The sequence below is a fragment of the Mirounga leonina genome, unplaced genomic scaffold (genome assembly GCF_011800145.1).
Source record: "Mirounga leonina isolate KUSES-001 unplaced genomic scaffold, KU_Mleo_1.0 Mir_104, whole genome shotgun sequence".
Lineage (NCBI taxonomy): Eukaryota > Metazoa > Chordata > Mammalia > Carnivora > Phocidae > Mirounga > Mirounga leonina.
Window position 1 is genome coordinate 1,162,293 of NW_023270231.1, and position 13,656 is coordinate 1,175,948.

Here is a 13,656-nt window from a genome sequence, read left to right on the forward strand (position 1 = left end):
CCTAGGGGACCCTACACTGGGTTCATACCCCTCTGCCTGAGGTTGGAAAACCCTGGATGGGAGAGCTGAGGTGTCCTTCAGTCCTCTGCTAGCGGTTGGCCAGTGGGGTGATGTAAACAGATAGGTGTGAGCACAGTATCTGGAGTCCAGGAGCTTATGGTGGACCCAACTTGTGCTGAGAATCAGGACACAGGGCTAATCTGCATTGACTGGCTTTGTAACCTCAGGCAAGTTGCCTAACCTCTTTGAACCTCAGTTTTCCCAGCTGTAAAGTGGGGATTGTAATCTTTGCAATGCTTGCCTACCAGGATTATTCTTAGGACCAAATAAAATTGTGTATATCCTGGAAGCTCAGAGCCCACAGATTTTAAAATGCTTCCCAAATTCAAAGATTGAAAACAAAAAACCCATAGACATGCATTTTAGAATTGACAAAATAGAGTAATGGATGTTTTATAAAATGTGACCTCCACGATAAAGAATTATTCCAATTATGATGGGATTGTTGTTGCTTGTTAAGTTCTTTTACTTTTTTACAATACCATTTATTGGGACTTTTTTGAAATACAGACTCATATAAACACAAAGCAGGGGAAAACAGCTCACTGAGTCATGGTATTGACTCCTGGAACTGAACCCCAGGCTGGGAATGTGGCCCTAATGCATGAGGCGGTGTAATATGTGGTTGGAACGTGCACTTTGGAGTCAATCTCGAGTTCAAATACAGACTTTAAGACCTACTGGTGACCTTGGGTGTAAGTCATTTTTCCTGCCTCAGTGTCTTCTAAATTCTAAATTGAGGTAGAAGTAGAGGAATATCAAAAGTGTTGGCTGGCTAAGTGGTAGTGGTGGTGGTGTTAAGTTGAGGTTCAGCTTAGGACAAGGACTCAGAACCCACAAAGTTGTTCCATTAGAGAGTCCGAAATCGGGAGGACTCCTGATCCTTAGAGTGGACTGGGTAAACTGATTCAGAGCAAAACATTTGAGTCTGTCTCCCCATCCATGAAATGGAGCCCCTCACAGCCCTGCCATCATCTGGGGGTGGCAGGAGACTCCTGGAGACATTGGATGAGCAGGTCTTTGGAACCAGTCCATTCCCCTGAGTCCAGGGGGCTGTTGTCACTTTTTGCTTCAGGGGCCCAGATAAGGTACCAAGGTCCTTCTATTCAGTCATCTGAGCTTCTTTGCCCTGTCCCTTTTCCCACAGCTCCCTGATGAGCAAATCAGTCTCAGGGAATGCTGGTTCAGGGTCTTGATGGTACCTCCCTTCCCAGTGAGGCTGCAGGAGAATGAGTGGAGTGAGAGCTAGAATAGAAGTTTCCCAGGAACGGGAAAGGCAGCCCCTCTTGCCCAGGCTCTGGGCAGATGGTGTGTGAGAGCATGTATGTGCATGCGTATTTGTGCACATGAGCTAACAAAATTCAAGTTGAAAAATTCTAATGCTGTGAAGGCCCCCAACAGGTCATGTTGGCCAACGCCCTGCACTGTGCAGTCCTCTCTTCTAAACAACACTAGAAGGTTGTGGCTGCACCCCAGGGAAGTCTCCTAAACATCTTTCCTTGGTAACCAAACTTGCCATCTCTAAATCCTCCCGAGGGTGTATGCAGGGTATGTGTGAGCATGTTTGAGGGCCTTGCGTATCTACGTTAGAGTTCCATGGACACTGAGCACCGAGACCATGCAGAAAAATAAGCTTGAGGTGGATGGACTGGGGTGCCTTGGGGATTGGGTATTCATCTGGTCACTGTGAAGCTTAGAGGCACTTTGGTGGAGGAGCTACATCTATTGAGCACCTACTATGATCGAATGATTGTGCTAATTGTTTAAAATTCATGATCTCACTTAATCCGTACAGCAGTCCATTTTAGTATTCCCATTTTACATATGAAAGCTGCAGGGCTCAGAGAGGCTACAGATCTTGAGTAAGATTGCTCAGCTGACAAATGGCCGAACCATGACTCGGGTCTTTGTACAGCTGAATCAAGAGGCTTAGCTCTCACCTGTTCCACCAGAAGTTGCAAATCAGGCCAAATACGAAAGTCCCCAGATCCAATTTGTTTGGTCTACACAGTGTTTTGTTTTAACCTCTTAAAATTTAGATGCCAACATTTGAAAATGGAGCTGTTTAATATAAAAAATCTCGATTCAAACTTCTCTTTAAAAATCAGGAGAATGGGGCCCTCTAGGTCCACACCTTCCCATGCCAACCATCAACTTAAATTGATAATCAACTGCTGCCTTGCAACAGAACACGTGACCTAGTTTGCCACAGTTCCCATCACTCCCTACTATCTACCCTGCACTCTCTCATTTATGTTGCTGGCCCAGCCCCACAGGTCTGCAGAGACCTGGGCCCTGGTCCTAGCGCTTGAACTCTGTGACCTTAAGTAAGTTATAACACTTGTCTGGGGTTTAGCTGTAACCTGGGATAGTGAACACTCTGAAATAACTTTCTAAGTGGCTTTCTGTGCCGTTTGGGAGAGAAACAACACGTCTCCGGCATCTCCACGTCCTGACCACGTGGCTGTGCGTGATGTATGGCCATGTAAGTGACACTAGGAGTGGTGGGTGTTATTCACTCTTTGTCACCATCATTCTGCTGCACTGTATATCTGATGCTTCTTGTGACAGGAGACATTTGGGGGCAGGTAGGGCCTGGCATGATGCCCATTCCCAACACTGCTCAGAGTTCGACTTCCATGTGCCTTGGCTCATCTCTTCTGGGAAGCCTGATTGAGATTTCAACATCCGAGTGTCCTGTTCTGACCCCATTTTTGCTCTAGAGTGTACAAGAGAAAATCTACAGCCCAGCTAAGAATGTTCTCTTTCCTGTTACACGCGCACACACCTCTGAGTGAGAAATAGCCGCGCTTTAGAAGTCTGTACTTCTATCTAGTCTTACTCGAGTTCCTGGGATCAGATCTTTAGAGACACGGACGGACTAGTACAGATGGAAATGTGTAGATCATCTAGTCCAACAATAGCAGATACGTTCACTTCATTTGCTAATTACAGTCAACTGGTAGAGGGTTGAAAAGGCTTCTGAAGCTGCATATGAGCATGGAACCATCAATGCTGAGATCTATCAGCGATGTCTACTGTGGACTTGACAAAGGCTTGTAGCAGGACTTATGCCAGCAATTATACCAACACAAAAACTGGGGAACCGAGGTGACTTGCCCAAAGTCACTCAGCAAGGCAAGGAAGAGTCCAATCCGGAAGCAGGGTCTCTCTTCACCTTGAGGCCACTGTGGATTCCACTGTATTAGCTCAGAGAAGACAATTGAAACTGGGTGGGGAAATGAGAAACAGGGCTCGGACCAATGCCGGAAGCCTGGCTGGGGTTGGGGCTGAGGAATTCAGTTCTGTGCCACTAGACCGAGCCCTGCCAGCCTGGGCCTGATGCCTTCTGCTCTACTTCTCAGAGTCCCTTTGCTCCTGCCCCACTTTCCTGTTTCACTTTCCTCGGGCTCAGAGTGTGCACGTTGGAGCATGGGGCCTCCGGGGATCCTGGGTCCTACATGCCCTCTTTTGGCAGAGCCTTCAACAAGCTCCCAGCCCCCTCCATTCTGGAAGAGAAGTCCTAGGACAGGCGCTTGTAACCTACTGATGCCATGGACTCCTCTGGCAATCTGTGAAGCCGGAAGGACCCCTTTTCAGAATGTTTTTAAATGCACAAAAGAAAACACATAGGACTGTAAAGAAAACCAATCCTATCAAAATACAGTTATCAAAATACATATCAAAATTGTATGACATAATAATATGTACTTTTTAAAAAAAGATTGTATTTATTTATTTGAGATAGAGTGTGAGAGAGAGAGAGTGCAAGCAGGGGCAGAGGGAGAGGGAGAAGCAGGCTTCCCGACGAGCAGGGAGCCCGATGCGGGGCTCGATCCCAGGACCCTGGGATCAGGACCTGAGCCGAAGGCAGATGCTTAACTGACTGAGCCACCCAGGTGTCCCAATAATATGTACTTCTTTATTAATAACTTAAAAATGAGATCTGGCAGCAGATATAATAACTATTGTCATTTTAAAGTAATGAGCATAAATGATATTTTGAAAGATCTTTGACAACTATGTGATACAGAAATATCTGAGTTCTCTTAGTGACTCAGCCACAGGAACTGTCAGTATTACTGTGGTCACTGCTGACATTTGTAATGGAACAAAGTATTTAACTTGAGTTAAAGGTTAGTGAAAATAAAGATGGAATTTTTTCCTTCCAAGTTCAGACAATTCTATTTGTGGACCCAGGTGGAGAATCCCTCACTCTAGGATGCTCAAGTAGGAGTCCTCCTGTCCAGTGGTTTACAAACTGTGGGCCGTGGAACCCTGGGGATTCTGATAGTGTCACGGAGGCTGTCAGATGGTGGGGGCAGTCAAGACAACCAGCCAACCAGGTAGCCACCTTTGCCTCAGCCCGAGAAGGTTCTTATTTGAGTTCACGTTAGTGATTCGTAAGATTCCTTTGTTAAAATAAGAATGGGTTCACCTGTTTGTGTATGAATGTCAAGAACCTTCACTTGGCTCCACCCACCTCTTCATACAACAGGGAGCAAAGCCTGGAGCAGGGGCAGGAAGGTGCTGGAGGCACGCTGCCTTTTGGTGGCAGGCTTGGGGCTGTGGAGTGCAGGGGAGGCAGTGGGAAGCAGCCAGGCAGGGGCAAACTTCCCACCACCTCTCTGCCTGCCAGTCAGTTCAGGGAAGCCATTTTTGTGGCCAAGCGTGGGGCCAAGAGTCAGGAGACCTGAATTCGAGGTTCTAATTGTGCCATTACCTTAAATTTCTCATTTGCAAAACCGACAAGTGTTGGGAGGGCCAAATGAGAAAACATTTCCTTAAGAAAAAGTCATAAAGAGCTATTGAAGGGATTTTAATGTATCTGTCTCTAAGCCTGAGACCCTTTTCTCTGCTCTTCCTCGAGGTCTTGTTCCCCATACTGACAAAGCAGATAGTCCCGCTGACCCAGGGCGGTGTAACCCCGGCTGCCCAGCACGTGGCACAGTCAGATTTGTGGTTGGACCGCCAATCAGGAGTCATCCAGTCTGCCAGCTGACCTCCTCAGTTCTTCCTTCTTGCTGGCCCTACTGCCATGTCATGGTCTCTGGCCTGCATTCTCGAACAGCCCCCCCATCTCTCTCTCTCTCTCTGCCCCAGTCTGCCTTCCATGGAGCCCAAGTACTTTGTGACTGTAAGTTTCTTCTGCTTCAAGGCCCATGATGTCTCCTCCCCGCACACCAGGCCAACTCCAGCCTCCAGAGCATCATAGCCCAGGTTCCTCAGGATCTGCCTCCAGGCTCCCCACGCTCTCTTTCCCCCCCAGTCCCCCCTCCCTCCTCTTGCAAGGAGGCTGCTGTGGCCCTGCTGCTGGAGTCTTCCCTGCCTTTTCCACCTGATTCTCCCAAGCCCTGGGAACTGTGGGAAGAAGAGATGATTCAGAAAACCAGGAGTGCTTCTCTCCCAGAGGCTGATCTGGAGGGCAGGAGGAAGCTGAACATGCACAGGACTCAGAGGAGTTCGGTTGATGGGGGCCTGGGGCAGGTGTGGCTCTGCCCCCTGTCAGGAGCCGGCAGAGGCTAATTTCAGAGACCAGCCAGGAATGTGTGGGGAGAGCTGGGAGCACCTGCACAGTCAGAGAGAATCTACTATTTGCTACACTTATCTGAACCAGAGGCAGGAACCAGGTCACCAGGAAAAGAATACTGCTGAGGGATGGGGAATTCACAGAATCCCTGATTCTTAGAATGTCAGAGCCAAAAGGGACCATGTAGCTCTTTCCTCTAGTCTAATTCTTTTTTGCTTCAGATGGAAAAGTAAGGCCCAGAAAAGAGTGATGGCTTGCCCAAAGTCCCATGAGTTTGAGGCAGAGCCTGGACTGGAGCCCACATCTGATTTTCTTCCCAATCTCCATGTTCTGGGCTCTGGCCTCTGGACTCCTACCAGAAGACTGAATAACTGGTCCAGGACTGATTTACCAACAATGCGTTAATGTGTCACTTTTGGGCAGTGCAATGTTGGCTCTTACCTGGGGCTGTCAACATCTTAACCCAAAGGACCCCAGACAGGTTATAAGTATGCTGAAATAGAGAGCCCTCAGGTCTTGAGTGGCCAGGTGGAGCCTAAGGCAGCCAGAGTCCCCAAACCTGATGAGACAGTCACCTGCAGGCCTCTAACAACCTCATTAGCACAGCCCAAGTGGTATCCAAATGTTATCATGTACATGATAGGAAAAGTCGGGAAGTAATGCTTTAACCCTAGAGCAGGAGAAATTTTAGGGGTGGTGTGGGCAAAGGTGGGGAAAGGGAGAGTCTAAAGACACAGGTTCTATCCTGGTACTATAGAGAGGAGTAAAGCATAGTTTCTTCCCACTTAAAAATATAACATAAATGTTAGATGAGCAAGGATTTTGTATTTCTAATAATTATGGGATAGCTTGTTGAAGACCAACCCTTCCACCGAGAATTGTTAAATGTGCTGAACAAATAAGTGTGTGTGTGTGTGTGTGTGTGTGTGTTTGAAGGCATTAGAGAGCTACCAAAGCAACAAGGACCTGAGGGTTCAAGATTCCAGAGATAAAAGAAATGCACAGAGGTACGGTCCATATTCAGCTGCCACTTTGCCCTTCAAGGCAAAGGCCATTTCTCATATGCCGTCAGATTTGTGGTTGGACTAAGAAGCTAAGCAGAAGCTGAACATCTGAAGGTGTCATAAAACTAAGATATAAAAAATGGATTTCAGGGTCCACCAAATAGAAGTGTCCCTAATAGACACCCCAAGCTTTCAAATGGAACTCCTAAAGGGTTCCACCCTAGGACTAGAGGCAAATCAGAAATAGACCAGCCCCACAAAACTGGAGACTAGCATATAATCAACTCAGTCCCTTATAAAACTTATAAGACCCTTGCTGGCCAAAAGTAAAAATTTCTCTGAAGGAAGATTTAGGGTCTCAAATTTTCCTATAATTTTTTATACACGATATCTAACATTCAATGAGAAATTTCAAAAAATCTCATTAGGCAAATCAAATGGCCAAAAACCAGAAGAAAAAATAGACAATAGAAATAAGTCCACAGAAGATCCAGATATTGGCATTATAAGATATGGACTTTTTTTTAAGATATGGACTTTAAAATGTGATTTATATATTCAAGAAATTAATTGACAAGATGGAGAATTTCAGCAGAGAACTAGAATCTACCAAGGAAACTTCAAATAAAATTTGATCAAATGAAAATTCTAAGCCTGAAATACAATAACTGAAATTAAGAAGTCACTAGATGGATATAACAGTACAGTATCTTAAGCACAGCTGAAGATAAAATTAGTGAACAGAAAGATAGGTCAGTAGAAAGTACCCAGACTACAGCACATATAATAAAGAAGAGAGTCATATGGACCATGATGAAAATGTCTAATTATGTATAATTGAAGTCCCAAGGGAGAGTGGGAGCAAAGTGGGGACAGGGGTAGGAAAAAAGGAAAAGAAAGGAAAGGAGAAGAGAGGGGGAAGAAGTGAAGAGAGACTCAGAGAAATGAAGTGATACTGGAAGCAATATTTTATGATAGTCAATAATTTTCCAAACCTGATGAAAGACATCAAGCCACAGATTTAAGAATCACTTTAAACCCCACACAGAATAAATAAAGAGAAAACTAAACTAGGGTCTATTATGGTATAACTGCTGAAAACCAAAAATAAGGGGAAGTCTTGAAGGCGGTAATAATGAAACTGACAGCTTCTCAACAGAAATAATGAAAGCCAGAAGGCAACGGAACAATATCTTCAAAGCGATGGATGAGACCAGATATTGCATGAGCATAGATTAATGGTTCTCAGGCTTTATTATGTGTATGAATCACCTGGGCTGGAGTGGGAGGAGAGGAGGAGTGTTAAAATTTTAGACTCCCAAATCCTATCCTAGATATTTGGATTTAGCAGCTCTGGAGCAGAGTCAAGGAATAGACTTTCAAGAAGTATTCTGCTGTTTCTGATGCTGTTGGGCTGTGGTAGATTGTTTGCAATGATGGCTGCAACATTCCCACCATTCCTGTGCCCATGCCCATTTGCAATGTGACTTTGCCACGATAGAGTTTATTTTTCCTCCTTTTAAATATGGGCTTGCTCTATGGCTTATTTTGACTGATAGGTATCAGTTAACCTGATGTAATGTCCCATTACATCAAGCCTTGGCCTCAAGAAGCCTTATATTTTCAGCATTCACCTTCTGGGACACAGCTGCCATGTTAAAAAAAAAAAAAATCAAGACTATCCTGCTGGAGACGTTTGGAGAGAAAGGCACAGTCAATAGCCAGCACCAACAACCAGACAGATGAGTGAGGCATGGGTCCAACCAGGAGAGAGAAACCATATAGTACATTGAACAGGAAAAGTTTAAAGAATTAGGACTGACTAATAAGTAAAGAGAACTCTAAAGAATACAAGAATAGCAAATATAAGGAGCCCCTATTATCCCTAGGGTGGACATAGAGCACCTGAAGAAGAGCCTCCCCCACTGCCCCCAGGGCTGAGATCCAGATCTCATCACAGAGGACATGGCTGTGGCCTCCAAATGGCAGAGAGGTCACTGTGGTACCATGCCAGGCCATCCTCTGAAAGTTGCTGGAATTGTGTCCTCTCTTATTCCAGGAAAGCCATTCATAGGGAAATGTCTCTCCAGGGACACTCTGCTACAAAATCACTTAAGAGAGATTCCTGGGGAAGCTGTTGGCTGCCAGGTGCTGCCGGCCATGTGTATTGCCAGAGCCTGATGCTGCAGAAGCCATGCTCTGCAGGAGCTGGCCATGGGGGACCCATGCACGCCGCAGGAGGCTGGTGAGCTGGCATACTAACACCAGGAAGCAAAACGCTTTCTTACTTTAATGTCTCCCCTGCTCCCTCTACTACTGACAAGAGGGAGCATCCTGCCAGCCGGCAAAGAAAAGAAATCTAGAAAGGGCCCAGATTCATTTTCCTGCAGCAGGCAAAAAGGGTAAACAGCATAGACCATCTTAGGCTAGCTAGCCCCAGGCTATCTCTCTGACTACAGTCTTTTGAGTGACCTTAGAGGAGACAGCACTGTCTAGCTAAGCCCAGCCCAAACTGCCAACTTTCAGAATTATGAGTAAATGTCATTGTTTTTAAGCCCTAAGTTTTGGGGTCATTTGTTTATGGCAAAATATTGTAATACCAATGTTGCAAGCAAGCTGGATTGTGCCCCACTCTGGCAAATTTCTTTGTGCTATTTCCTCTGCCTGAAATAATACCCTTGGCCTTCTCTACCTGATGGATGTATTTACCTGCAGCTACTTAATTAATTAATGTTTTATTAACTTGTAGAACATATGTAGAAAAGCACACAGTCAGAAATGCTCAATACATTTTACCAAGGGCTTATCTGGTATTACCTACAGTCAGATGCCTACCCCCATGGTACCTTCCAGTCACTAGCCATGTCCCCAAGGGTAAACAGTGTTCTGACATATTTTTTTAATTTAAATTCAATGAACCAACTTATAGTACATCATTAGTTTCAGATGTAGTGTCCAAAAATTTATCAGTTGCGTATAACACCCAGTGCTCATCACATCACATTGTTCTGACCTCTTATATAACGGTTAGTTTTGTACTTTATATCACCGGATCATACAGTATGTTCTCCTTTGTGCCTGGCTTCTTTTGCTCAACATTGTATTTGTGAGATCCATCCATGTTGCTATGTGTAGCTATAGTTCATTTTTATCACTGTATACTTTTCAATTTGGGAAATATAGTACAATTTATGTATCTATTCTATTGATGGATATTCAGGTTGTTTCCAGTTTGGGGCTGTTTTGAAAAGTGCTGCTTGCACATGCCTTTGGGTGAACATGGGTACATTCACATTTCTTTTGGTTATTCTTATAATTAATGGGTTATGGAGCACTCTCATAGTATATTAAAACTTAAAAAATCAAGGTGGCTCAGTCAGTTAAGCGTCTGACTCTTGTCTCAGCTCAGGTCTTAATCTAAGAGTTGTGGGTTCAAGCTCTGCATTGGCCTCCATGTTCCATTAAAAAAAGAACTTTATAAAAATCAAAATATAAAATGATACACATAGATTAACAACCATGAGAAAGGAGGAAAAAAACAAATATCTATGCATAGAGTAAAAAGATATTGGAAGAGAAAAATAAAATGTTGACATAGCTTATGGGTAAAGGAAATAGGAGTGATTTTTACCTCTCAATATTCTGTCTTTCCAAATAATTGTAAAATGACCATATATTACTTTTATAGTCAAAGAAACGTTTAGTCATTTGATCTCCAAAATCTTGCTCAAATGCCACCTCCTTCCAAGTAGCCTCACCATGGCCATATCCCTGTAGTCAGCCAATGTCTTACTTCATTTTTATACTCTGGAGCAAAACCACCTTGCAGTAGGAGCACAACACCTTACCTAGAGAAGATGCTCTCAACATATCTGACCCTTTCCCTACAGACACAGAAATTTCAACACCAGCTCACATTTCTCAAAAGAGCACCCCAGCTTGCCAGTAAGAGAGGCAGGAATATGAATCCACATGACTGTCTCCATTTTCAACTTGAAAACACCCAACACATGGGGTGCCTGGGTGGCTCAGTCGTTAAGCATCTGCCTTCGGCTCAGGTCATGATCCCAGGGTCCTGGGATCGAGCCCCACATCAGGCTCCCTGCTCTGTGGGAGGCCTGCTTCTCCCTCTACCAGTCCCCCTGCTTGTGTTCCCTCTCTTGCTATGTCTCTCTCTGTCAAATAAATAAAATCTTAAAAAAAAGAAAAAAGAAAACACCCAACACACAAAGATTTTAAGCAATAGGCTTGCTGCTGCTGGGCAAATCACTGGTAGGGGCATTCTTATAACAGCTCAAGCAGGAAAGAGGAATCTGGTGCAAAACATATGATCTACTAAGTATATTCTGAACAGAGCAAAAAGGCAGGGGTGGAGATGAAGAAAAAAGCAAAAATATGGAAACCTCAGCTTTGCATTACCAGCTGTGTAACTCTGAGCAAGTTAATTTACCTCTCTGAACTCCAGTCCCCTCTCTGTCACGTGGGAGGGATGGGAATGGACCAATTTCCAGGATGGCAAATAGGGTTTGACTCTGATTAGGTGGTGGTGGCTGCCTGAAGTGCTATGTTGAGAAAGATTCTGAGGAAAAGTCCGGGCTTAGTGAAAAAGAGTGCTGTGATTCATTAATAATTTCCACCATGAGCAGGGAATTTGAAATTGGTATTATGTTTATTACATATTTATTTGTCTTTTTTGAACAAACTGCTTGTCAAGATCCTTTCCAGCCCTATTTTCAGTGTTCCCGAGTTTAGATCTATTTAAGTGTCTGGTGGGCATTATATTCATCCCATAGGCAATTCTCTTAATTCCAAAGGCAAAGGAATTTTAATTATCTTCTAAAACTCTAGACTTCAGGGTGCCTGGATGGCTCAGTCAGTTAAGCATCCGACTCTTGATTTTGGCTAAGGTCAGAATCTCAGGATCGTGAGATCAAGCCCCATGTTGGGCTCCACCCTGGGCGAGGAGTCTGCTTAAGATTCTCCCTCTCCTTCTCCCTCTGCCCCTCCCCATCCCCCATACTCTCTCTCTCTCAAAAAATTAAAATGAATAAAAAATAAAACTATAGATTTTGTCTTCAACAATGTATGTGATATATATTTAAACAATTTGTAAGACTCTCAGAGAGCCTTGGAGATGAAAATGTTTGAATACAATGTGTTAATTACATAATCATAATCATTCTTTTGAAATCATATTATTACAATTACCATCTTTGACAGCCTTTCTTTCCTGTCTGCCCATTGCCCTCCTCAGGTTGAAGTTGGTCTTGGGAGGTGTGTGTGTGTGTCCTGCTTGGCTGTAATGGGTAGTAGAGTTAGTATCTACATGAATAAGGTGAATGTCCTGGATACAGTCCCACAATCTCAAACCACTCAGAATCCCCAGGATTGGCTCATTCATTTGCTCTTTGTGGACCCATCTGGAATGTAATGTGGCTTGGGATTTCTGGAGGGAGGTTGACCTTTGCCTTATCTGAGAAACAAATATCCTACAACCATCAGGAGAGTGGTAGGGATGCTGACTGAACAATGTAAATAACACAAATTGTATGTTCATGACTGCTGAAGGGACCCATGCACAGGATGCCAGGTGAGTACGTAATGTGTCTCTAGCAGAATAGCCAGGCTATCAGAAACACAGGCTTTGGGATCAGACTGTTGTGGGTTTCAACACAGCCCTGACGTTTATAAATGAGTTTGTACCAGCTCCTTAACCTCTGCTTCCTCATCTGCAGAATGGATTTAATAGTGGTACCTACTTTGAAGGGTGATTGTATGAGATAATTCATGAAAAGCCCAAGTGTTGAGCACAGATTAAGTTTGCCCTACATAGGAAATATTACTATTGCTATTGTTTTCTTAAAATTATTAGCAATGCTTTCTAATTATATATATACCATAAAACCTCAGGAATGTGAGTTTTGCTTATGTAAATTTTGTGGACATAAAGACAGGGGCTGGAATGGGATGAAGTTTTTGTTGGTGTTTTAGTAAGGAACAAAATGCTTCCTTAAAAAAAGTTAGAAAATACAGATGGTAAAAAGAACAAAATCAGTACTCAGAAGTAGTCATTGTTAATCATTTGGTATATATTCTTATGATAATAATGACTATATATTAGAATGGAAAGGGATATTTGACAAAAATAGGATCACACTGAACAGGCTGTTTTATAACCAGCAGTTTTTCAGTGAGTAATGGGAGGTCTACAGGCAAATGTATTGGTTTCTTGTTTATTTGTTGTAATAAAAGACATCTGACATAAAATTTACCATTTTAAAGTGTATAGTTCAGTAGTGTTATGTATATTCACGTTGTTGTAAAACAGATCTTCAGAGCTTTTCCATCTCGCAAATCTGAAACTCTATACCCATGAAACAACTCCCCCCTCCCTGTTTCCCCAGTCCCGGTACACACCAGGCTACTTTCTGTTTCTATGAATTTGACCATTTTATCATTATTTTTGTTCAGTGCCTATGCCCAACATGGAGCTCAAACTCACGACCCCAGGAGTCTCATGCTCCACCGACTGAGCCAGCCAAGCGCCCCTGAATTTGACTACGTTAGATACCTCATATAAATGGAATCATACCTATCTGTTGTTTTGTGACTGGCTTACTTCATTTAGCAGGGGGTCCTCAAGGTTCATCCATGTGGCAGAACTTCCTTCCTTTTTCAGGCTGAAAAATATTCTTTTGTAGGTAAATACCACGTTTGTGTGTCCATTCATCCATTGCTGGACACATGGGTTGTTTCCACCTCGGGGCCATTTTGAATATGGCTGCTATGGACATGGGTGTACAAATATCTCTTCAAGGCCCTGCTTTCAATTCCTTTGGATAAATACCCAAAAGTGGAATTGCTGGGTCATATAGTAGCTCTATTTTTAATTTTTTGAGAAAGCTACATACGGTTTTCCATAGCAATCACACCATTTTGCATTCCCACCAGCAGTGCACAAGGGCTCCAATTTCTCCACATCCTCACCAACAGTTGTCCTTCCTTCCTTCCTTCCTTCCTTCCTTCCTTCCTTCCTTCCTTCCTTCCTTCCTTCCTTCCTTC

General features: G+C 43.7%; 1 long non-coding RNA gene across 1 annotated transcript in view; it reads left to right on the forward strand.

The window, feature by feature from the left end:
* Positions 1–13,656, forward strand: part of LOC118015859 — a 37,349-nt gene that overhangs the window by 17,412 nt on the left and 6,281 nt on the right. The window lies entirely within an intron of this gene.